Source organism: Lygodium microphyllum, chromosome 27, assembly GCF_053477565.2.
Source record: "Lygodium microphyllum isolate KBCC chromosome 27, Lygodium_microphyllum_v1.1.10, whole genome shotgun sequence".
Taxonomy (NCBI): domain Eukaryota; kingdom Viridiplantae; phylum Streptophyta; class Polypodiopsida; order Schizaeales; family Lygodiaceae; genus Lygodium; species Lygodium microphyllum.
Window position 1 is genome coordinate 125772181 of NC_141161.1, and position 24986 is coordinate 125797166.

Here is a 24986-nt window from a genome sequence, read left to right on the forward strand (position 1 = left end):
AATTCAACATTGAAGAATCTAGCGGTAAATGAAAATAGGGATTCAGTGTTGGATTACTTTTCTACAACCACAACAGAATTAGTCAACTTGTTTTGGGTATTTGCAAAGATTATTCAACACTTGTAGGATGCATGGAATTGCAAATAGCCACTGAAAATTGCTTATAGAAATTTCTGTACTAAACTAATTTCAACGTTTGATAGCTCATTGGAAAGGAGGCATTCTTAGTTTCAAACAGAGCCAAGAAGTTCATCATTTGGATCATTGGAGCTCAAGGCGTGAGTTTTACTACTGTTGTATATTCATGACAGATAATTACCTATGGCGAAATACAAGAAGAAGAATCCCATTATGGATACAATCAATGAATGTTTAAGGGATTACCAGCAGGAAAGAGAGCATGAAGCCTCCGAAGAAGCTATTTACCATGTGAGCCATGATAATGAGGAGGTGGAAATGAGTTCAACTCATGCTGTAGTCAACAATAAAGTGAATGGGGTTGGCACAACTCATGTATCTATATTTTCTAATAACTTTCAGCAACTATCCAATGATATAAGGGAAATGAAGTCAGGCATTGACAAACTTGTGGCTCTCTTAAGCGAGAGAATATTACCTACAATAGTTCCAAATGTTCCAAGCCCTCCCATTGTTGAAGAGCAGCCAAAGATCACAATGCCTAAGGTTGTGGGGAATTATAAGGTTGGAGAACCATCTAGAGCTCAACCATATCAATTTTAGGCTCAATTTCAACCTTGTTATTAGCAAAAGGTTTACACAAGTTCTCATGGTCAAGACCCACAAGAGAGGATTCATGCTAGCTCTAAGCATGATGAAGACACACATGGGTGTGATACTTTCTACAAATCTTTCTATGTTCAACCATCTGTCACATCCCAATACCTATCCATGAAGAGAAGTTTGAAGAACAAAAATCATATCATGGACAAGCAAGTGGGGGCAATATTTCTCATGGGAAACACCATTATAATGGACATGGTCATGTTAATTCAACCCCAAATTTTTATGGGCAGCAGTAGCATGTCAACAATAATCATGCTTACAATCAATCTTCTAAGCAAAGTCCTCATTATAACAAGTTTTGGCCTCATCAAATTAGTGGGCATCAACCACAACTATATGCCACAATAAATATTCAGTCTCCTATGTATGGACAACATCAAGGAGTATATGGACAACCACATGTCATGGGTAATTTCTATTCTCAGCCACAAGGATAATATAATCTGCCACATGGGTTTTGAAACCCCCATGAATAGCAACAATCATATGCTCATGGAACATGGATCAACGATACTCAAAGGCAAAATTCATTTGGTGCAAATACTCATGGGCAGCAATATTATAATATCCAACCTCATCAATTTGAGAGGAAATACAAGGAGAAGATTACCATTTCTAATTTCAAGGGTGATAATCCATCCCCAACTGAATTAGAAGAATGGTTTGACAAAATTGATATGTATTTCTCTTTGTATCCTACACCAAAAAATTCTAAGGTCAAGTTTGCAACCCTACACTTGGAGGGATATGCACACACTTAGTGGAGGTACATATCAAGGATCGGTCATGAGTTCTTGACATGGGAAGCATTAAAGAGAGAAATGATCAAAGTATTTGTATCTCCAATAGACAAAGAGAGGCTAGAAAAGAAGTGATATGCTCTTGAACAAAGGGGATTATCGGTTAGAGACTATTCTAACAAGTTCCTTAACCTCTCTATGTATGTGGATGGAGTATCCGACAATGCCAATTTGAATAAATACATATTTGGGCTTGAATCTTCTCTATCTTTGAAAGTAGGAGCCATGAAACCTTCTTCCTTACAAGCACCTATACAATTGGCTGAAAGGTATGGTCAAAAGTACAAGAATTTTCCGCCAAGAACAGGGCATCATTTTTAGCCAAACTAGACCACTAGGACAATTGCTGATTTTGGGTAGACAATGACTGATTTACAACATGGAGGAAAGCAATCAAATACTTACAGAAAGATTCCTTCATTTCCTATAGTTTATGGGTCAAAACAGGGAACTAATTTCAAATTTAATGCTAAAAATAGATCAGATGGAAAAAGGGCTGAAATTAGTGGAAAAATTTCAACTCCCTTGGTGCAAGGCAAACATGTTTCCAATGACAAGCGGAAGGTCATGTACGCAAAAGGACTATGCTACAAATGTGAAGAGAAATGGTCTCCCAATCATAAGGCAAAATGAAAAGCCAAGAATGTCAATGTAAGCATGATCTTTGAGGAAGATTTGGATGTTGAAGCAAATGATGGCAATGTATTTCAGTTTGAAAGCCCATCCACTCTTGAAGAGATGCATGACCATGAAGATGACAACTATGAGGAGTTTTATGATCACATGGATGGTTTTCCGTTGGACCCGGGTGGATATTATAGAGATGATCCTTGGACTGATCTAGATTCTTTGAGATTATGCTCTATTTTCCATGACGCATGGAATGGTTCTAAAGGGGATAATACCCTACGACTTAGAGGCTACATCAATGGAAGAATGGCTCGTATTCTTATTGAAACCGGGAGTACTCATAGCTTCATAAATAGAAAGTCTCTTGATGGGTTGAAATTGAGCATTCAAGAAATGCCTTCCTCTCTACGAATTCAAGTGGCAAACACAGCTTGTGGCAGGAGTAACCAGATTTTCTCTATTGTTCCTATCACTTTATCTTCATCATGTACCACTTCAGCGAGTCTTATTTCTTTGGAAATAGGCCCCATTGATGTGATACTTGGTTGTAATTGGCTGAAGAGTATTGGCAAATCTGCCATGGATTTGGAAAGGCTATTGGCCTACACCGACAAATACCACATCATTGAGGGGTTTTCTTGGCTTGTCTTCTTTCTACTGAAGGTTTATAAAGAATTATGCACATGTGGCTACCCCATTGAATGATAGGTTAAAGAAAGAAGCTTCCTTTTGGGATGAAATAGTCAACACAAGTTTCAATGAGCTTAAGTAACTCCTCATTTAAGCACCTATATTGGTTTGCCGCCCCAACTTCTCTAATGTCTTTACCATCTATGCGGATGCTAATGGAAGAGAATTGGGGCTGTTTTAGCCCAAGAACATGGTGTCATAGCCTCTGAGAGTAGAAAATTTGATGAAAAAGAAAGGCAAATGCATGTATATGAGCAAGAGATGTTGGCTATATTACATGTGGTGACAAAGTGGCATCATTATCTTTATGGGAGCCACTTTAAGGTGAAAAGTGATCATAGGGTGTTGAAGTACTTTCTTTCTCAGCCCAACTTGTCTCCTAAACAAAGAAGATGGTTGGAAACCCTTTAATCTTATGATTTTGAGATTGCATATATGGCTGGAAAAGATAATACAATAGCAGATGCACTCTCTAGGATGTGGGCTTGCAATGTATCCACCATCTCTACTATATACAAGGATCGGATAAATGACACACAAGAAGAATATTTGATGGAGGAGCAACATGCTGCCACAATTATGCAAAAATTACAAGGGAAAAATGAAGACCACCCAAATTTCAAATGACATAATGGACTTTTATGGTATAAAGGGAAGGTCTACTTGATCCCTCAAGCTAAAAGTCCTTCAATAAATGCATTCTTCACCCTTGGCTAGTCATCTTGGCATCTTCAAGACCTTTGACAAAGTACATAAAAGTTTATATTGGAAGGGATTATGGGAGGATGTGAAGGAGTATGTCTCTCATTGTTTGAAATGCCAACAAAATATAGATTGTTCATTTATTACTAGTTGGCCTCCTTTAGCCCTTGCCAATTCCATAAGGAAAGTGGACCGATATCTCTATGGGTTTCATCATGGGCCTCCCTACCACAAGGCATGGTTGGAATAGTATCTTTATTGTTGCAGATAGACTTACCAAATCAGCCCATTTTCTTCCTACAAAGACGCCAAGAAAGTAGTCGATCAATTCATGGAAGGGGTATTCAAGATACATGGAATGCCTTTGAGGATTGTGTCGGATAGAGATACTAGATTCATGGGAAATTTTTTGAAGAGTTTGTTTGCTTCCATGGGCACTACTCTCACTCCAAGTACCGCTTACCACCCTCAAACCGATGGCCAAACTGAGAGGGTTAACCATTGGGTGGAAGTCTACTTGAGACATTTTTGTCATGACGCTCAATTCTCTTGGGAAATTGGTTGCATCTTGCTGAATTTTGTTACAACAATACATATCATATGAGTATTGGGATGGATCCATTTGAGGAGCTCTATGGATACAAGGTTCAAATTCCTTCAGCAATGTTTCATGAAGAGGTTAATCCGCCACAAGCAAAGGATGAGCTAGAGGGAATGTAGATGCTTATGAAGCAATGTAAAGAGAATATAAGGAAGGCACAAGGTGTCATGAAATCCTATGCTAATGATAGGAGGAGGCACATAGAATTTGATGTTGGAGATTGGGTCTTTTTGAAAGTTTCCAAGTCTCATTATGCTATCCTCAAAGGAGGGCACAAAAAGCTAGCTCACAAGTTTTATGGCCCATACTTGGTGTTGGAAAAGATTGAAGAGCTTGCATATAAGCTCCAATTACCTTCTACTACCTGCATACATAGTATTTTTCATGTATCAAAATTGAAGAAATATGTTGGGCCACATACACAAGTTATTGAAGAGCTTCCACCACTTGATGAAGAAGGACTTATTGTTTATTGTCAGGACCTAAAACGAGTCTGACACTGGCTATAGGCACCAGCCGGGCCTCTATAACACTCACAAGACAACCCCACACAACCTCACGGCCAAGAGTATCCAAGGATACACTACCCTAATCGCTACTAAAGATATTGCGTTTGTAATGGAATGTAGTCCAACGATTGCCTTTCCTTACTCCTCAAAGGGAGATCCCATGCGTCTTCGTATAATATACCACATAACACAAACACAAAAGAAGGAACCCCCTCTAGTTGAATGCCATGGCCCCACTACAGCTCTCCCACACCAAGAGGATCGGCCCCTCGATGTGCGCTCTAACATAAAGGACATATGAACAATCTCCACTCTTTGATTTTGAATGATCCAAGAGACTTCAATATTTCCTCACCAAGCACTTTTCCCAAGAAACGATCGTCTAGCAGGGTATCCTTACACACTCCACGTTGGTCATTTATTAGGCAATCAATTGCTATACATCCAGGTTTTATACCATGTGGCAATGTATGACCATTGTGTAAAAGAATTTTATGATTAGAAATCAGTCACGCGGTGTGCAAAACAATCCTTTAATGATTTTCAAAGCCTGCCCGTTATTGCAGCATTACTAGAGACTAGCACACCGAGTTCCCTCATGCTACTAGTCTCCTTAAACTTAAATAATTATCAGTATATATGCTATACATAAACCAAATGAATCAGAATTTGATGTATTTCTAGCAACCTCTCACTTTTACAATCCCTCTTTCCCCTAATTGTTTAGGTTTTGCAATGTTGCATAGATGTAGGGTTTATTTTTATGTCAATTCTCATGTAGAAAGCAATAAAAACACACTCTAACATAAAAAAAAGTTGAACTAAGGCTTAATCCTCATGTCTTAGTATAGTTACACATTCACAAACATGAATAATATTTGTTTCTAATTATTGAGTGAAAAAATCTATTTTTCTCCCATTGTCTTTATTTGTCCTTATTTATTTGCCCAAAAATTATGATATTTCAAATTTATCAATTTTTCCTAATGAAGTATGCTCAGTATTATTTCCTTATCAATTTTCATCTCATATGACCCCAAAGAACCCAACAAAACCCCTAATTTCCATCATTTTCATAAAGATCGCAACTTGCGGGTTTTGCGTGTTTTACAAGAAATCATTATATCATTAAACTTTCTAGTTTCTTCTACATTTTAGAGAGAATGCAACATAGGAAATCAAGAACAATCATTATCAAACACTTCCTTCAACCATTTTTCATAAAACAAAAAGAAGGATCGCTTACGCATAAGAACAGTGGGTTTCGAGGTGCATATCTTGAAATCAGGAGGCCGTTGACACTTCTCCTTTGCCGCTGATGCACTCTCTTGCCCAATCTACGTCCTCTACCACTTTAGCATCATCATTTGATCTAAATTCGTCATCACACCCCACCCCCTTCTGTCTTGAATTGATCCATATGAATGGGCAACATGAGGAGAGAGCAGAGAGAAGAGAGAAAGACTAAAAAGCAAAATTTCATTCCCTTCATCATATTACACATGGTAGGCATCAAAATCTTGCTCTCTCTGCATAGATAAGGGATCTCCCTCTCTCTCTCTCTCTGCATGGTTGAGCATCCAGGAGGCACACAAAACTCAAAAAAATGGGGCGCCAGTAAAAAAAAATGCCCCCTCCCTGCATCTCAACATGTTTTTTGCATGTTTTCTTCATTTAGAGTTTCAATTCATTTCATTTATAAAATGTTCACTTCAAAAAACCACTTTCACACTATCGCACGGAAGGGTTTTCGACCCGGTTTGGGGGATGCAAACAGACTCCGATTCGCGATCCGACTAGACTTAACTTCGTGACATCCAAATCTATAAACTTGAGCCCCATTGTGCACTTTTTGGCTCTTGGATCCAGTAGTTGCTTCAAAACGCCAAAACTTGCGGGGATTAAATGGGGGGTCAAATGACCTCTGATCGATGAACTGAGACTTGTGTTGGATTCCTGACATTGAAAAGCATCTAGGAAAACTCTAGCTCAGCCATCCACCACCATTTGATTTTACATGAAAATTGGCTCTTTAATGCCTCTCGGACAATTTTTGGCTCCAAAAATGAGCTCCAACGCTTCAAGAACATGTCCAAATCGGGTCCTAAAATGCAGCTCTCATTGGTGGCCATAGGATAGGGCAACTCAGCCCATCGAATCCCATGAACAAACCTGCACACAAACATAACCACAAAGAGTATCAAGCTGATACAAAATAGATACACAATAAAACCCATACCAACTCTCACCCTACCCCCTGACAAAACCAAGGCATGAAATCCACGAGGAGTAGGCCCAACATAATCTGATAAAAATCCCAAAGCTAGTCTCTAACCAACTTCTCCAACATGGCCAAAAGCTAAAAAGGACTATCAAAGAGGTTGCCCTGAGTAGTGGTCTGAACTACCTACTTAACTAAGGACAACTCAACCATGAGCTCCTACTAGGCGAGGACTCTTATAGGCTCACATTTTTCTTTGAGGTTTTGACTTTTCCATACTCAGGCATGTAAAAAGGAGGGAGCTGAGCATAGTGACCCAAGGAGAATAGGGCATCAAGCCCCAGGTCCTGTCTCGGTACCCAAGAGCCTACCAAGCCCTCACAAGGTGACACTTAATCATTTTTCTTTTCATCTGTCGCTCACTTTTATTTTCTATCCAACCTTCCTTATTTATCTTTTCCTTGCTAGAAGCCACCCCTAGGAAGACAGGGCATCGGCCTCGGGTTCTGACTCGTCCCCAGGAACCTACCAAATCTTCACAAGGCGATAAACAACAGCTCATGATATTTTTATTTTCTTTCCTTTTCCTTTTATAGAGGTTAGAACCCCTTTTTACACACCTCTGTATATTTTTATTCTTCAAATATTCAGGATTTTTCTTCTTGGCATATATTTGTTCTAGCAGGCTTTTCTAACTTCCTCACAACTAACAGAAACTCCTAGAATAGCCGCCTAGTAGGTCAACAGAACAGGGTCACCACGATTGCCTTCTAAAACAGGTCTTTCAATGCCTGTCAACGCTTTTAATAGGAGGCAACAACTACTCATACCTCCCTCAAACATACCTAACCTATACTTGGGACTTCATGCCTTGATTACCAGTCCCCAACAAGAAAAGAAATCCCTCACAAGTAACTAGACATACATAATATAAAAACAAGGTACTCATAAAGGAAAGATATAACTTGGATTGGGCCACAAGAAGCGTCGACACAGCAAAGGCTCCCCCCAGGTTCCATGTAATCTATCTAGCACAACACTAAAACAAAAAACATTAACTGCACCCGCACTAAACAAACAAATGGCCCTATTGGCCTAAAATAGATAGGTCATTCTAATCCATGCAATACATGGTCTTCTTGGCATATACACCACATCCTATCAAACTGACCAAGATACCAAGGATAACATAAAATATGAGGACTAGCCACATGCTACTCATGCGAGTAAGCTAAAATATGATCTTGGGCTTTTGTATATCCACTAGCCCAAGCATTTTCACTGATATCTAATCAATAAGGGCCATCCCTTCTTGGGTACTATAAGTTGAGTGAATGACCTCATTGGGCTTATATATCTCATCTCCTTGGTTGTCATTCAAACAGATCCGTCATCCCAACTTTCCAAAAACTCCTCATACATGGAGAATCAAGGATTTATGATAATTCAACCCTTCCCTAATTGGATCATTACCTATTTCAATGATACGACCCAAACTAGGTGGAGCTTCAAGCCTAGGCCCATCACCTAGATGCATCTTAGGGTGGTGCATATTGTCAGATGAATCAATATGACATTTGGCCTCCTTGTAATTCATCACAACATAACCACATGGAATGCTTGGCCTTTCATCTAGCACACCAATCACATATAACACTCACAAGACAACCCCACACAGCCTCGCGGCTAGGAGCATTCGAGGTTACACTACCCTAATTGCTACTGATGGTGTTTTAATAATTCTATCCTCATTTGCTATTGTTTCCCTAGAATCAAAGGTAGGTCCAATAGAACCTTCCTCTCTAATAATGGTTTCCTGCATATATAGATATCATCCAATGCATTATGGCTTTGCAAGATTGCATTTTGATACCCAATGGGATCAAGCCCTAGCATCGGATGTATCTCTTGCTCATAGGCATGCATCACTTCGACCAGTGGCAACACAATCTTTTCCTTCAAAGACTTATCACTTTTGAGGATCACAAACAACCTTGCCATCCTAACATCACTTTTTCTCCCTAATATTTCCTCTAGCTCCCACGAACTATTACTAAAAGTTACTCCATGGGTACTTCCCCACAGTGACCCAAACTCAAGCATGGTGTCACTTTCAGGGCAAAGGGCAAAGTAATTGGCCACATTTCTAGCCAAAGATCCCACTAAACCATTTATAATGGACAAAATATCTTTAGGGTTACTGATGCGTAGATCGGATGCTGTACGCTTGCGTAGTGAATGTCGGAAGGTCCCCAAGAACAATAGAACTCTACTTTTTGCACAAAATACAAGGTAAAAAGCATGAACGACATGAACAAGAGACCAATTGGGTGCAATCTCCCCCCATGCCTTGTGTGAGCGCTCCACAAAGCATGTATTTTATGTATTATTTATCTTCAAGCTCAAATAATAGCCCAAATTACAAAATAGCAAGCTTTTAGCTTTTGAGTTTGCTTTAACACAAAATAGGAATAAAGCTAACGGACGGTGCCCAAAGAGTCTGGCATGCCCAATACAATGTCCAAGTATAAATAACATAATCGTGCGCCCATGCGCATACAAAATAATAATAAATATCCAACGCCTCAATAAATAGGCGTGACAAAATATAGGCGCCATGCCTAAGGTATGCGCCCATCAAAATATAATCAATAAATCGAATACTCGCTATCCTCCAATGCTTTCCTCCGCCACTGCTGCTATCTCTACACATCAATTGAAGCATTCACAATCGTTAGTAAAATAATACAATTAAATCGACAAAAGTGAATACCTAGCAATCTTCAGCTATATAAATAAATCAACTGGTTAGAAATCAATCCTAACATTAATTTATTACGAGTGCGCACTCTAAACTCATAAACGTTTATTAATTTAATATGCATTTTGTGGAATCACCCGCTATGGAATCACCCATGTACACACTAAATTAATGAAACGCCCGACAAGGAAATCAAAGTTTACGGAATCCACCGTAAAACCTCACGGAATCCACCGTGGCACAGAATCCACTGTGAAATATGCCTCTTGGCATCATACCCTCGGGGTGGGGTGGCAATTGACCTCAATTGCTATTAGCTCAATGTGGAGCTAACAGAGTGGGGAAAGCATTTAAGTCTCTAGCGTGCATCCATTGTGCTTCCTCTACAGGATGGTTCTTAAATTTGACTAAATATCTAGAATATCTTCGGCCAGTTCTAGTGGTCATAAAATCAGTATCTATGATAGCTTCAGGTTCAAGTATTTCAGTCTCTTCCTCTAATAAAGGTGGGTTTTCATAAACAGGGTGTACAGGTAATTGGCCTCTAAAGGGTCTTAGTAAACTAATATGAAATGTGTTGTGAATTTTCCAATGAGGTGGTAATTCTAACTTGAATGCATTGTCATTAATTTTATGAATGATTCTAAATGGTCCATAGAATCTAGGGGCTAATTTCACAACTGGGTGTCTATCTACACTTTGTAATCTACGTTTTTCTATTCTCAACCAAACATAGTCATCAACTTTGAAATTCATTGCTTGTCTTTTCTTATTGGCTTGTTTGGTATATGATTGCTGGGCTTTGGCAATCATGTCTTTAACTTCATCAAAAATATTATTATGCATACTAGCAATATCATCAGCACTCTGAATTCTATTTGACAAAGATGCAACATGTGTAGACAATCTATAACCATAAATCACTTCAAATGGTGCTTTCTTTGTAGATGTGTGTGGTGTATTGTTATATGCAAACTGTAATAAATGCAAATATGTATCCCATGTCTGTGGTTTAGAAATGGTATAAGCACGTAAAAGATGTAGAATAGTGCTATTAGTGGCTTCTGTTTGTCCATTAGTTTCAGGATGAAATGTAAATGAGAAATCAATTTTTGTTCCTAGGTTAGCAAACAAAGTGATCCAAAAGTTGTTACAAAATCTAGAATCATGATCAGAAATAATAACTTTTGGTAATCCATGGTTAGTGAAAACAGTTTTCAAAAACAATTGTGCTGCCTGTGATGCTGTTAAAGTTTTCTTACATGGAATGAAATATGCTTGTTTACTAAACCTATCTACTACTGTCCAAATCATATCATGGTTAGATTTAGTATTAGGTAAACCAGTAATAAAATCCATAGAAATTTGTTCCCATGGTCTCGATGGAATAGACAAAGGCATAAGTAATCCATACTGTTTACCATGATGTCTCTTAACTCTTTGACAAATCAAACATTCAGAAACAAAGTTAGATACATCAGTGTCCATATGTGGCCAATAAAAATATTCAGTTAATGTACGTAAAGTAGATATGATACCTCTATGACCTTGATATGGAGGACAATGAATCTCATTCAAAACAAAAGATCTGAATGGAACTGTAACACATAATCTCTTTTCATAAAACATAAATCCATCATTATATGACAGTGAATCAATAGGAATCAAGTTATTTTGAACTAATTTATTCCAATCAGCATGAAAAGTAATATCCTGATGATAAGTATCTTTCATAGCAATCAAAGAATCAAAAGATATAACAGAAATATTATGAATGGCAGGTCTTCTACTTATTGCATTAGCCACTACATTTTCTTTACCGGGTTGATATTGAATGATAGGATGAAAACTCTGAATAAAGGATGCCCATTTGATATGTCGGTCAGATATTTGGGGTTGGCTAAGTAAATGTCTAATACTTTGCTGATCGGTCTTAATCATAAATTTTGAACCCATTAAGTAGTGTTTCCACTGTCTTAAGGCTTGTACAACAGCTAATAATTCTTTGTCATATGTAGAATATCTCAGTTCAGAGGGTTTCAGCTTACAACTAGAATAGGCTATAGGATGATTGTCCTGCATAAGTACGGCTCCTATTCCTGATCCACTAGCATCAGTCACTACTAGAAAGAATGGTCTATTAAAATCAGGCAACTGTAAAACAGGAGCATGGGTTAATGCATGTTTCAATAAGTCAAAGGATTTCTGTTGATTATCGGACCAATGATAAACAATTCCTTTCTTCAGAAGTTTGGTTAATGGTAAACCAAGTAATGAAAAATTACGCACAAACTTCCTATAGAAACTAGCAAGACCAAGGAATGATCGTAACTCATGCACATTTTTAGGTACAGGCCAATTCAATATTGCATCTATTTTCTTAGGGTCAACTTTAATTCCATCAGATGATACAATATGACCTAAATATTCAATTTATGTTTTAAAGAATTCACTCTTTTCAGGATTTGCATACAGTTGATTATCTTTTAATAACTGGAAAACCAATGACAAATGCTCATAATGTTCTTTCTCATTTTGACTAAACACCAAAATATCATCAAAGAAGACAATAACACAATACTGATATTTTAAAAATATACGATTCATCATTCTACTAAATGTAGCAGGTGCATTAGTCAATCCAAAAGGCATCACTAAAAATTCATAATGACCAAACTGTGTCCTAAATACAGTCTTGAATATGTCTAACTTGTCTAGTCTCACCTGATAATAACTAGATTTAAGGTCTATTTTACTAAATATGGCAGAACCTTGCAGTTTATCCATAAGGTCATCGACTCTAGGAATTGGATACCTATTCTTTATAGTGATCTTATTTAAAGCTCGACAGTCAATGCACATACGATAGGTATTATTCTTTTTCTTGACTAACAGAACAGGTACACCAAATGGAGAACTACTAGGTCTAATCAATCCTCTATTTAGTAATTCCTCAACTTGACTTTGAATTTCTTTTTGCTCTATCTGGTTATGCCTATATGGTGCTTTGCAAGGTGGTTGAGTACCAGGAATCAAATCTATTTTATGATCTTCTGGATGTGAAGGAGGTAAACCAGGTGGTAGATCTTCGGCAAAACAGTCTTTAAAATGTGCAAGAATTTCTTTATGCCTAGGGTGCATATGATTTTCTTTAACTTGCAGTTCATTCACCCAAATGAGATAGGATTTATTACTTTTGCGTAATGCACGTTTAGCTTGAGTATGCGAAAGCAGTGGAAAAGCATTAGATGCATGCATACCATACAATGTAATATGTTTTCCTTGAAATTGAATATTAATTGAATGCGTGGAATAATCTATATTTGGATTATGCTGATGACGCCAAGGCATACCTAAAATAATGTCACTCGACTGTAATGGAACAACTAGAAAATTTCTTCTTTCAGTGTATTGACCAATTTGAATTTCTAAATCATGCACTTCCTGCGTACCATTATACCTAGTGCCTAAGAATGCTGCTTTAATGTGATAATGCGTAGGTACAGTCTGTAACTTCAATTCTTTTACTAGCTTTGCTGAAATAAAATCATGAGTACTACCATCATCATGCAAAATAATCTTTTCCTTTCCATGCACTAAACATTTCATAGTCAATAAAGAATGTGGAGTTGGCATACCTGGTAAAGTATCCGAAGGAGTATTAGTGTCGTCCTCATCTTCTATGAAATTAGGCATTTCTGCATGTTCTTCATCTTCCATTGCTCCAAGGTAATTGATATGGATAGGTGGCTTCTTCGAATGGCAATTTGCTGCTACGTGTCCAGGATGGTGGCATTTATAACATACTATAGGCTTGGCTTTGGTTACATTGTTTGCAATGGTAGGAAGTCTAGGGACATTAGGATTTGGCTGTGGAATAGGCTTGGGGTTTTGGTTGATATTGGATGGTAAAGCAGGTGGTTTTTCCCAATTCTTACAGAAAGATGATGAAATAAAATGACCTTGATTAAATCTTCTAAAATTTGAGTTGAATTGCTTAGATCCATAGTTACCATTGGCTTGGAATTGCTGTGGACGTCTGTCTCTACCTCGCAGCTTGTCTTCAGTGTCGTGGGCTAATGAAATTGTGTCTTCTAGAGTAGCAGGCTTGAACATGTTAACTTCAGCGTAGTAATGCCCAAGGAGTCCAGGCATATACTTGCGCTTGTGTGTCGCTTCAGGTATGTCTTCAAGCATGCGTAACTGGAGTAATGTATTCCAAAAATGCTCTATGTACTGAGGAATAGGCTCACAATCCCGTTGCTGAAGAAGATCCCATTGCTTTATGGCTTTCTCATGAAATTGTGGAGGAAGGAAATTCTGCATAAACTTCTTCTTGAAATTCTCCCAAGTAGTGGGACAATCTATACTCTTGCGAACCACAGTCCACCAAAGAGATGCTCTATCCACTAAATGATTAGTGACACACTTGATTTTATCTTTTTCTGCATAGGTTTCCTCATGGAAGTAGTCATCAAACTGGCTAATCAATACAAGAACAATTTTTCCCTCTTGAGTGCCATTGAAAGTACGGAATTTGAAATTTCTTTTACTTATCTTTGATTCCTTGCGGATAGTTTGAGCTTCGAGAGTCGCGTCGATGGTACGTTAGATAAGATCTTCAGATTGAGGTTCCTCTTTGTCGGTAGATGATCTTTGTAAATTTGCCAATTGAACTTGTAATGCTTGCCTAGCTCGTCATTATTCATCCAATTGCATCATAATTAAGTCCAGCTTTTGCTCCATCGTAGGTTTAGGTAGGTCTTCAGCCATTAAATCATCCATATGTGGTTCCATCATCCTGCAAAACTCAAAAGACCTCTCTCTCTCAAAATCAAGTTAGCGGGATGAGCGTAGCTCAAGTTCGGGAATACAAGGCTTATATATATTTTTTGGGTGTGGCTTTCACAATCTTTGAAAAATCTGCGTTTTTTCCTTCTTCGTATGTTGAAAATGCTTCAGCAAACCTGCGTATGCGTAGAGTACCTTCCAATGAATAACTTTGCAGTTCAGAGTTTCTGCGCAGGAACAATCCTTCTATGAGTTTTGAACAGAAGTCAGTTTTGACTTCAGATGACTTGTCTGACTTGCAGAGTACCAAACTTATGTGACTTGCAGAGTTTGTAGACTTTCAGAACTTGGTTGCTTTATGTAACTTACAGAACTTCAACTTGAGAGACTTGCAGAATTTGATTGGTTGTCTGTGACTTGCAGGATTGAGAGAACTAAGGTGATTGGAGCTTAGGTGACTTAGCTTAGTAGTGTAGCTTAGTAAAGGGCAGCAAGTCATCGATTTGAGGGGGGGAGCCATTTTTTCCAGCACTGCGCAATTTTCGGGCATCTTCAGAGACCTCGCGATGCAATTTTGTGAAGCTTAAAGCTTCTTTAAGATTAAGCTAAGCTTCTTAAGCTTTTAAACTTATGATTAGAAGACTTATCTCTCTGAAACTCCACGACTTGATGAAGAGGATGTAGGAGTGGTCCTCTGCCTCTGCAGGCTGGTCCTTCGCAATCTAATGATGGAAACAAAGGTTCTTGATCGCCAAGAATCCGCCTGTGTTGACCGTTCGCAACGAAACTGACCGTAGAGCCCGATCGTTCTAGGAGCTCCGCCTTCGCACAAGATAGGTAGCGATTGGAAGCTCTTGATCTCAGCTCAGCTTTGATACCATTGATGCGCAGATCGGATGCTGTACGCTTGCGTAGTGAATGCCGGAAGGTCCCCAAGAACAATAGAACTCTACTTTTTGCACAAAATACGAGGTAAAAAACATGAACGACATGAACAAGAGACCAATTGGGTGCAATCTCCCCCCATGCCTTGTGTGAGCGCTCCACAAAGTATGTATTTTATGTATTATTCATCTTCAAGCTCAAATAATAGCCCAAATTACAAAATAGCAAGCTTTTAGCTTTTGAGTTTGCTTTAACACAAAATAGGAATAAAGCTAACGGACGGTGCCCAAAGAGTCTGGCATGCCCAATACAATGTCCAAGTATAAATAACATAATCGTGCGCCCATGCGCATACAAAATAATAATAAATATCCAACGCCTCAATAAATAGGCGTGACAAAATATAGGCGCCATGCCTAAGGTATGCGCCCATCAAAATATAATCAATAAATCGAATACTCGCTATCCTCCAATGCTTTCCTCCGCCACTGTTGCTATCTCTACACATCAACTGAAGCATTCACAATCGTTAGTAAAATAATACAATTAAACCGACAAAAGTGAATACCTAGCAGTCTTCAGCTATATAAATAAATCAACTGGTTAGAAATCAATCCTAACCTTAATTTATTACGAGTGCGCACTCTAAACTCATAAACGTTTATTAATTTAATATGTATTTTGCGGAATCACCCGCTATGGAATCACCCATGTACACACTAAATTAATGAAACGCCCGAAAAGGACAGGTGTCCCCATCAACTTCTCGCACAAAGAATCCACTTTGTGTATGAGCCCCGGTCATCAAAGTTTACGGAATCCACCGTAAAACCTCACGAAATCCACCGTGGCACGGAATCCACCATGAAATATGCCTCCTGGCATAAGTTATGAGGATTCCTTGGTTTCATTGTCATGCTCATGGTCGAGACTTTAATCAGTCTAGTTTAACATCCACCATTTCAAGGCGGCTCTCGACTATAGAATAAAGCTAAAAGGTCCCTTATACGACCAAGATTTGGAAGTCTCCACTTATATGCAGCTCCCATAAATGCACCACCTATTGGGACCTAAAACAAGCCCGAAACTGGCTATAGGCTCTAGCTAGGCCTCTATAACACTCACAAGACAATCCCACAAGCCTCGCGGCCAAGAGCTCCAAGGGTACACTACCCTAATCACTACTAGAGATATTACATTTGTAATGGAATGTAGTCCAACAACCGCCATTCCTTACTTCTCAAAGGGAGATCCCATACATCTTCGTATAATATACCATGTAACACAAACATAAAGGAGGCACCCCCTCTGGTTGAATGCCGTGGCCCCAATGCAGCTCTCCTACACCAAGAGGATTGGCCCCTCAATGCACTGCTCTAACATAAAGGACATACGAACAGTCTCCACTCTTTGATTTTGAACAATCCAGGAGACTTCAATATTTCCTCACCAAGCACACGACAGTCTAGCCTAGAGCAAGGATATCCTTACACACTCCACATTGGTCATTTATTACGCAATCGACTACTATGTATCCAGGTTTTACACCATGTGGCATGCAAAATGCAGAAGTGTATGACCATTGTGTGAAAGAATTTTATGATTAGAAATCAGCCACATGGTGTGCAAAACAATCCTTTAATGATTTTTAGCTTGCACATTATTGCGGTGTTGCTAGAGACTAGCACCGAGTTTCCTCGTGCTACTAGTCTCCTTAAACTTAAATTATTATCGGACTACATGCTATGCTTAAACCAAATAAACCAGAATTTGATGTATTTCCAGCAACCTCTCACTTTTACAATCCCTCTTCCCCCTAACCGTTTAGGTTTTGCAACATTGCATAGGTGTAGGGTTCATTTTTATGTCATTTTTCATGTAAAAAGCAATAAAAACGTACTCGAACATAAAAAAAAGGCTGAACTGAGGCTCAATCCTCATGCCTCAGTCTTATTACGCATTCACAAACATGTATCATATTTTTTCCTAATTATTGAGTGAAAAAACTTATTTTTCCTCCCATTTTCTCTATTTTCTCTTATTTATTTACCCAAAAATTATGATATTTCAAATTTATTGGTTTTTATTGATGAAGTATGCTCAGCATTATTTCCTATCAATTTTCATCTCATATGACCCGAAAGAACCCAACAAAACCCCAGTTTCCATCATTTTCATAAAAACCACTACTTGTAATGTTTTGCGTGTTTTGCGGGAAATCATTATATCATTAAATTTTCTGGTTTCTTCTATATTTAAGAGAGAATACAACATAGGAAATCAAGAACAATCATTATCAAACACTTTCTTCAACCATTTTGCATAAAACAAAATTATACCATAGCACAATGTAGCCATGGAAGCTAAAATCAAGATACAAGAAAACAAAGCTTGGTACTCACCCCAAGATGGTGATGAACAAGAAATCTCAAGAAAATAGTGTAAGTATCAAAAAGCTCCCTACATTAGCACTTCTTGTCTTTTTATAGTCACCCTAGTACTATCATGGCTAAGGTATTTAAATGGTTTATTTTGGTAAAGAATAGTGAACTAATGTGGCTAATTTGCTTCATTACAAACCATCCCTTCCCAAAGATGGTTTTGTCCTCAAAACTGAAGATAATGGGGTGATAGACAAGTCATTAATGAAGCAAATCATGTCGACGAAGATCCAAAAGAATGTTGAAGCACTTTCCATGAAGAAATCTTGTAATGAACCTAAAACAATGAAATGACTGCTTGATGTCCAAATCGGGCTGAATTCGTAAAACTGTCATAACTTTTGACTGGAGTGTCCAAATTGAGTGTTTGAGGTATAGAAATGAAGTACACAACCTAAAGCATTGATTCACACCATCAAACCACTTCTTGATGTTGTTAAGGCAATTTAATTCATGACAATATTTTTATATAGTAAGTTGTTCCTGTACAGACTCTCATAATTCTTTCTATAGTAAGAGCCATGGAATAGCATCCAAGTATGAAGAGGGTTGCCAAGTGGACTCTTCCATAGGTATGCCCTTCCATTTAATCAAAAATTCAGTAAGTGTTCGGTTCCTAAGAAACTTCTCACGACACGATTCCCAATGATTTTCTCAGGATCATAAATGAAAACTAGATTTTAGGAACCCAATTTGGACCCATTCTTGAAGCGTTGGAGCCCATTTTTGGAGCTGAAAAGTGCCTGAGAGGTATTAAAGAGCCAATTTTTATGAGAAATAAAAGTATGGTGGATGGCTGAATTGGAGTTTTTCTAGGTGCATTTCGACATCAGGAATCCAATGCAAGTCTTGGTTCATCGATTGGAGGTCATTTGACCCCCCCATTTAATTCTCGCAAGGTTTGGCATTTTAAAGTAACTACTAGATTTGGGAGCCAAAAAGTGCGCAATAGGACCCAAGTTTATAGATTTTGATGTCATGAAGCTAGCCATCCAATCGGATCGCGAATCAGAGTCTGTTTGCATGTCCAAACAGGTCAAAAACCCTTCCGCAGTAGTGTGAAAGTGGTTTTTTGAAGTGGACATTTTATAAATGAAATGAAATGAAACTCTGAATGAAGAAAACATGCAAAAAATATATCAAGATACAAGGAGGGGGGTTTTTTTATTGGTGCCCCATTTTTTGGGAATTTGTGTGCCTCTTGGATGCTCAATCATGTAGAGAGAGAAAGAGAGAGAGAGAGAGAGAGAGAGAGAGAGAGAGAGAGAGAGAGAGAGAGAGAGAGAGAGAGAGAGATCCCTGATCTATGCAGAGAGGGCAAGATTTTGATGGTAACCATGTGTAATATGATGAAGGGAATGAAATTTTGATCTTTAGTATTTCTCTCTCCTCTCTCCTCTCTCCTCATGCTACCCATTCATATGGACCAATTCAAGAGAGAAGGGGATGGGGTGTGATGATAAATTTGGATCAAATGATGATGTTGAAGTGGTAGAGGATGTAAATCGGGTAGGAGAGTGCATAGACCTTTACAAAAATCATTAGGTTAAAAGATGGATGACTGAGTATAGATCATCGATTGAGGTAGTATTCAAGTGAGCACAAAATGCTGACTAAGGTACTGTTCTTAATGGAGCTAGACCTCTCCAAGGCTAGCGTGAATAAAACCTACTCTAAGGGGTTTTACTTTTTGTTTCGTGTTAGAGAGTATAGACCAATCATGACATGAAAGGTCTTGTCATAGGGAACTCTAGTCAGCAGGAGGAGGTAAGGGTACGAGGGGGATTTGATCATAAACTCCTTAGGCTCTTACAAACTGTAAACTACCCTTCAATTTCGGCTCTTACAAACTGTCAACTACCCTTCAATTTCCAGACTGTGTCCTAGAAGTTCCAATACTAGTTAGGGAATGGAACTTGGTGAGAATAATACTTTGAACCTTTCTGAAAGGAACTATTAAGAAGGAATTGCTTTACTTTGTTTTTCTGTCATGAATTAAAGGCGTATAACAAATTTGTATCAAGAGATAATTCAAAGAAGTTGTTTTTATATGTTGAACTTAAAGTGGTAGGTAATTAGGTGACTAAAACTACTCTCTCGAGGAAAGTGAGAGGATGGGGATCCAGACTTATGACTAGGTGGTCTTGGTAAACTGAGAGCTTTCCTATGTAGGAATAAAAATCGAACATGATGGTCCATTAGAAACTAGAAAGCATGACTTGCATCACTTTAGAACCCCAAGAGAAGGAACTTAAAGTGTCATACTTCTCCCAGTCACTTTAAACCCGGGGCACTGAAGGAAGAACTGAAGGAGCTTTATCCGCTACCCGCTTCAAGCGTTTGCACTGTATGACCAGGGGAGGCGGAGAATCATCATTCTCTATGTCAATTGGTTCTGACTCATCTGAAGGTGGAGGAGGAGGTACTGGATCTGATGGAGGAAGTGGAGGCACACTCTTCTGTAAACCTGAGTAGGTCAAGAAGGCAGACAAATATGATCCATAGGTGACATTGGTAACATTGCCCTTGGTAACTTTGACGAAATGTTGATCCATCTTAGTGAGTAGGTAAGTGCTCCAATCAATAGCTACTCCTTTTAACACCATCCTTGAAGCTGTGAAAAGCTCTTTGGACAAGTAATGGGATGGCGTTTTTGCAGGCATAAACCTGTCTTGGAGAAACTAACAGACCAACTTCCACACAGGATCAGTGATCATGGAAAAGGAAACTCCTGAAGAGTTGATCATCTTCTTGACATCCAGCACTTCCCTTGTCTGTTTTTGTAACAGCTTCAAAATCTCTTCGTTAGAGAAAAGCTGGCGGGTTGTAACGAAGGGTTCACCTTTGGAGGGAAGAGACAGAGCCTTCCCTAGGCCTCGAGGTGTCAAAGTCATAGAAATACCTTGGACCAGTCCCGACTTCTTGCTATAGGAGGCCAAAAACTCATCACACATCGATGGATCCTCTAGAAGCAATGGAAAGGAGGCAGCCACAAAAGGGGCGAGTCCCGCCTTCGTGAGAGGCTCAAAAGTGAGTAGGGAAGAGTAATCCCTACTGACTAGTGGGACATACTGGATAGGGGGAGGAGCGTGAGAAGGCGCCATTCAGATGGTTACACACACACCACAAACACAGACAAACAAGGAGAATGCCTGCGAAGCAGCAGACAAAAACCAAGGATAAGATATCAACCAATACGAGAAAACGGGACTCGACCAACTATCCCCAAGCAAACCACATCCTAGAAAAAATTCGACATGACCTCTAGACATATGCGACCGAAAGCTTCATGCTATGCATCATGCAAACACCCAAATCCCCGTATCAGGCAATAAAGAAAAAAAAACTACACACCGTACCCTTAACCGTAACAAAGAAACTGAACCAAAACATCACAACAACCCACACATAGCAAGACCACAACGTTTGATAAACATGTGTTTGACCATGGAGAGAACTTCGAAGACTTCGCGTACCCATCCCACGAAACGAGTTCATTAAAAAGGGGAATTAAGTGCAGTGAAGGGAAAATTAATTTAATGAAATGTTCATTTTATAAATTATTAAGAAATGGGTGAATTTTTATTAAGTGATAAACCTTATCAAGAAAATGGCGGTTCCTTCTTAAAATTGTAATTACCAATTATTAGGTTAGAGCGGTGCTTTAATTCGAATCCCGAACTTCGATATCCAAACTGGATCTCTAAATGCAAGTTCAGTTATTAAAAATTAAGGTGATGTGGAGCGCTTTTTTGCCAGCGCGTGCTCTTGTGACGGCTGGTTCATTTTAATTAAAAATATTAAAGTGCCTGTTAAGTGCACTTAGCGTGTGCTAAGTGAACGACGGGTTTATTTTTAATTAAAAATAAATGGTGTGTTTAACGCGAATGCGCGTGCCATGGTGGTGTTTAGGGTTCTTTTTAATAAAGTAGCCGTGGAGTTTTGGGGTAGCTGAAAAAAATAAAAATAAAAGGGAAAATACCTGGTAGTGGGTGTATGTGAATGCAAAGAATGTGCTCTCCTCAATCCAAAAATATCTGGATTTTTTGCTAGATGTATAGTTGGTGTTTGGATAAAAAATGATTTTTTTAATTTATTTTTGTTTTGTATATTTTTTTGGTTTGATGAATTTAGGTGGGGAATGAAGTATGTTTTTAGCTTAGAAAATATGCCAAAAATAAGTAAAAATGTTAATGAAATTTTTAGGGATTTTTTGGAAATTAATTTGGAATTTTTTTAGCATTTTTAATGAATTTTTTCATTTTTTGGGTATTTTAAAAAGAATTTTAAATTTGAAAATGGTCTAAATTTTTATTCTTGAAATTTACAGGTTAGAAAAATAGTGCAATTTGTTGCAGAAATAGTAGGAATTTTCCTAGATTTTTCTGTATGTTTTTCAGAATTTTAAGGGTTGTTTAATGTTTTTTTTAAATGTTCAATAGTTTTTGTTTTTTTTTTTGTTTTTAAAGGTTTCGGGTGTTTGAATTAAAAATCTGGGAAAATACCCAGAAATAGGCTGCGTGGCAGCTGCGTATCAGGAACCAACGAACAATCGCCCGCACCCGATCCCGCACACGAGCAATCACACTCGCACGAACAATCGCAATCACCCACACGCGCGTACACACCTGCGCGTGTGTCTGCGTCTCGAGGGTGTCTGCGGGTGGGACGGGGGTTTATGGAGGGGGTTGCAGTGGTTCAGCTGTTCAGCGGGGCTGCAGCGTAAGACAGGGGGCTTACAGGGGGTAGGGGGTTTTGTGTGTGTTAGCTGCGGGTGTGCCTGTGGGGGGGTAGCGTGTGGTGGGGCCGTGGGGGGGAAAGGGGGCTTAGATGGGGCAATGTGTGTTTAGGGTGGGAAGGGGGTTTTAGATGGGGTAAGTGTGTGTGTTTAGGATGAAGGGGTGCGTAGGTGGGGGGTGTGTTTGTGGGGGGAAGGGGGGTTGAGTGGGGGGTTAGGTGTGGTTAGTGTGTGTGTGATGGGGAACAGTGGGGGGGAAGGGGGTTTGAGGTAGGGGTTAGGTGTGGTTAGTGTGTGTGATGGGGAACAGTGGGGGGAAGGGGGGTTTAGGGAGGGGTTAGGTGTGGTTAGTGTGTGAGTGATGGGGAACAGTGGGGGGAAGGGGGGTTTAGGGAGGGTAAGAGTGTGGTGTAGTGTTGCAGGTGGCACGTGGTAGGGACGGAGGCGAAGGTCAACGGCGGGCAGCAGGCGACCAGGTCACCACGTGGCAGCGGCCGATCAGGGTAGCACAGGGCGGGTTCGAGGCGGGCGGGGCGTAGGCGCCAGAGGAGGGCAGCGGGGAGGACGTCGAGGAGGAGGAGGACTGGCGACCCGACGGGCAAGCGCTGCAGGCGCTGTCGAGGCGGCGCGACGGCGGCTTCACGGCGGGGAGGACATCGAGGAGGAGGAGGACTGGCGACCCGGCGGGCAGGTGCTGCAAGCGCTGTCGAGAGGCGTAGGCAGGCGCCAGTCGGCGGGGGGCAATGGCGAGTAGGGGGCGACCGTGGCAGGCAGCGGCAAGGGCGCCATAGGAGGCGCGTCAGGCGACCGCGAGGCGGCACAGGCGGCGTGCAGGCGCTGCAGGACGTCCAGCGGGGGCCACAACAGCGAGGAGGGGGCGACTTGCAGCGAGGAGGAAGGAGAGGGAGGGGAAGGAAGGGAAGGAGAGGAGGGGAGCAGAGAAGGAGCAAGGGAGGAAGAAGGGAGGAGAAGAATAGGAGAGGGAGAAGAAGAAGAAGGGGAGGAGGTGGAGATGGAGGGAACGACACGCAGGGAAGGGAGAGGGAGGGGTAGGCAGTTAGGGCGGGGAGGGGTCGGGGTAGGGGGGGATAGGGGAGGGCATGGGGGGGTAAGGGCACCCATGGGAGGGTGGAAAGGGTAGGGTGTGGGGATGGGCAGGGGCCCATGGGGGGGTAGGGGGTGTCCAAAGGGGTGCCCAACGGATGGGGTAGGGGTAAGGGACATGGGGTGGGTAGGGTTCCAAGGGAAGGGGTAGGGGTAAGGGACATGGGGTGGGTAGGGGCCCAAGGGAAGGGGTAGGGGGGGAAAGGGTGGGGGGGGGGGGGGGGGGGTGCCTATAGGCGCCCGGGGGTAGTCCATGAAAAAGAATGGGCGGGGGGCCCATGAGAGGGAAAGGCGTACCCCCGTCCCGCGCACGGCGCGGGGCGGGGTAAAAAAAATTTGCCGTGACGGGATTGAAAGGGCGCCGGAACGTTAGGACGGGGCACGCGGACGCGACGGGGCGCGTTAAGACGCGTAAAATCGAAAACGAGCGTGTTCACGCGCGGGACGAGTCGCGTGAAAACACATAAAAATAAAGAAAAATTAATAGTGCCCAATCCGAACGTCAAAACAAAATGTCGTAAAAACAAAAACTGGGCAGGACGGCAGAGAGAAGACAGGGAAAATGTGCAATGGGGGTTCCGGGGGAAGTAAAGGGTGGTCATGTGCAAAAAACGCAAAAAATGGGTCCAAAATTGCAATTAAAAATTAATATAAGAAGATTCGTGCATCAGAATGAGGTGTAGGAAAAGAGAAAAATGTGCCCGACAATCCTATCTCGGAAAAACATAATTCCGACTGAGATAAGACACGTTCACGTGGAAAAAACCCAAAAAATAGACCCGAAAATGGGATTGGAAATTAATATGGGATGAACCATACACCGGAATGATATGCAGTAAAAAGAAAAAAGGTCTGCAGGAAGGGGGGTACAAGGCTGTCATGCTAAAACGCAGTTCCAGTTGAAGTAGGAGGGGTTCGCATGCAAAAAATACCAAAAATACACCCGAAAACACATTTAAAAATTAATAATAATAAATCCAAAAGGCGAAAGAGGGGGGAGGAAAAAGAAAAAAGGTGGGGAAAGGCACGGGGACACGGCTCTCAAATCAAATTGGAATTCTGATGCAAATAGGGCAGGTTCACATGAAAAAATGTCAAAAAGACGCACGAAAAAGTCTTAAAAAACCGAAAAATTAATATTGGACAAACCGTGCATCAGAACAACATGGGATAAAAAGGAAAAATGTCAGGTAGAAAGTGATTGTCAGGGCTATGAAGTCAGATCACGGCTCTGAAGCAAGAAAAGCGTGTTCACATGGAAAACTGCTAATTTGCGCAAAATGCTTCAAAAATTAATAACTTGAAAATC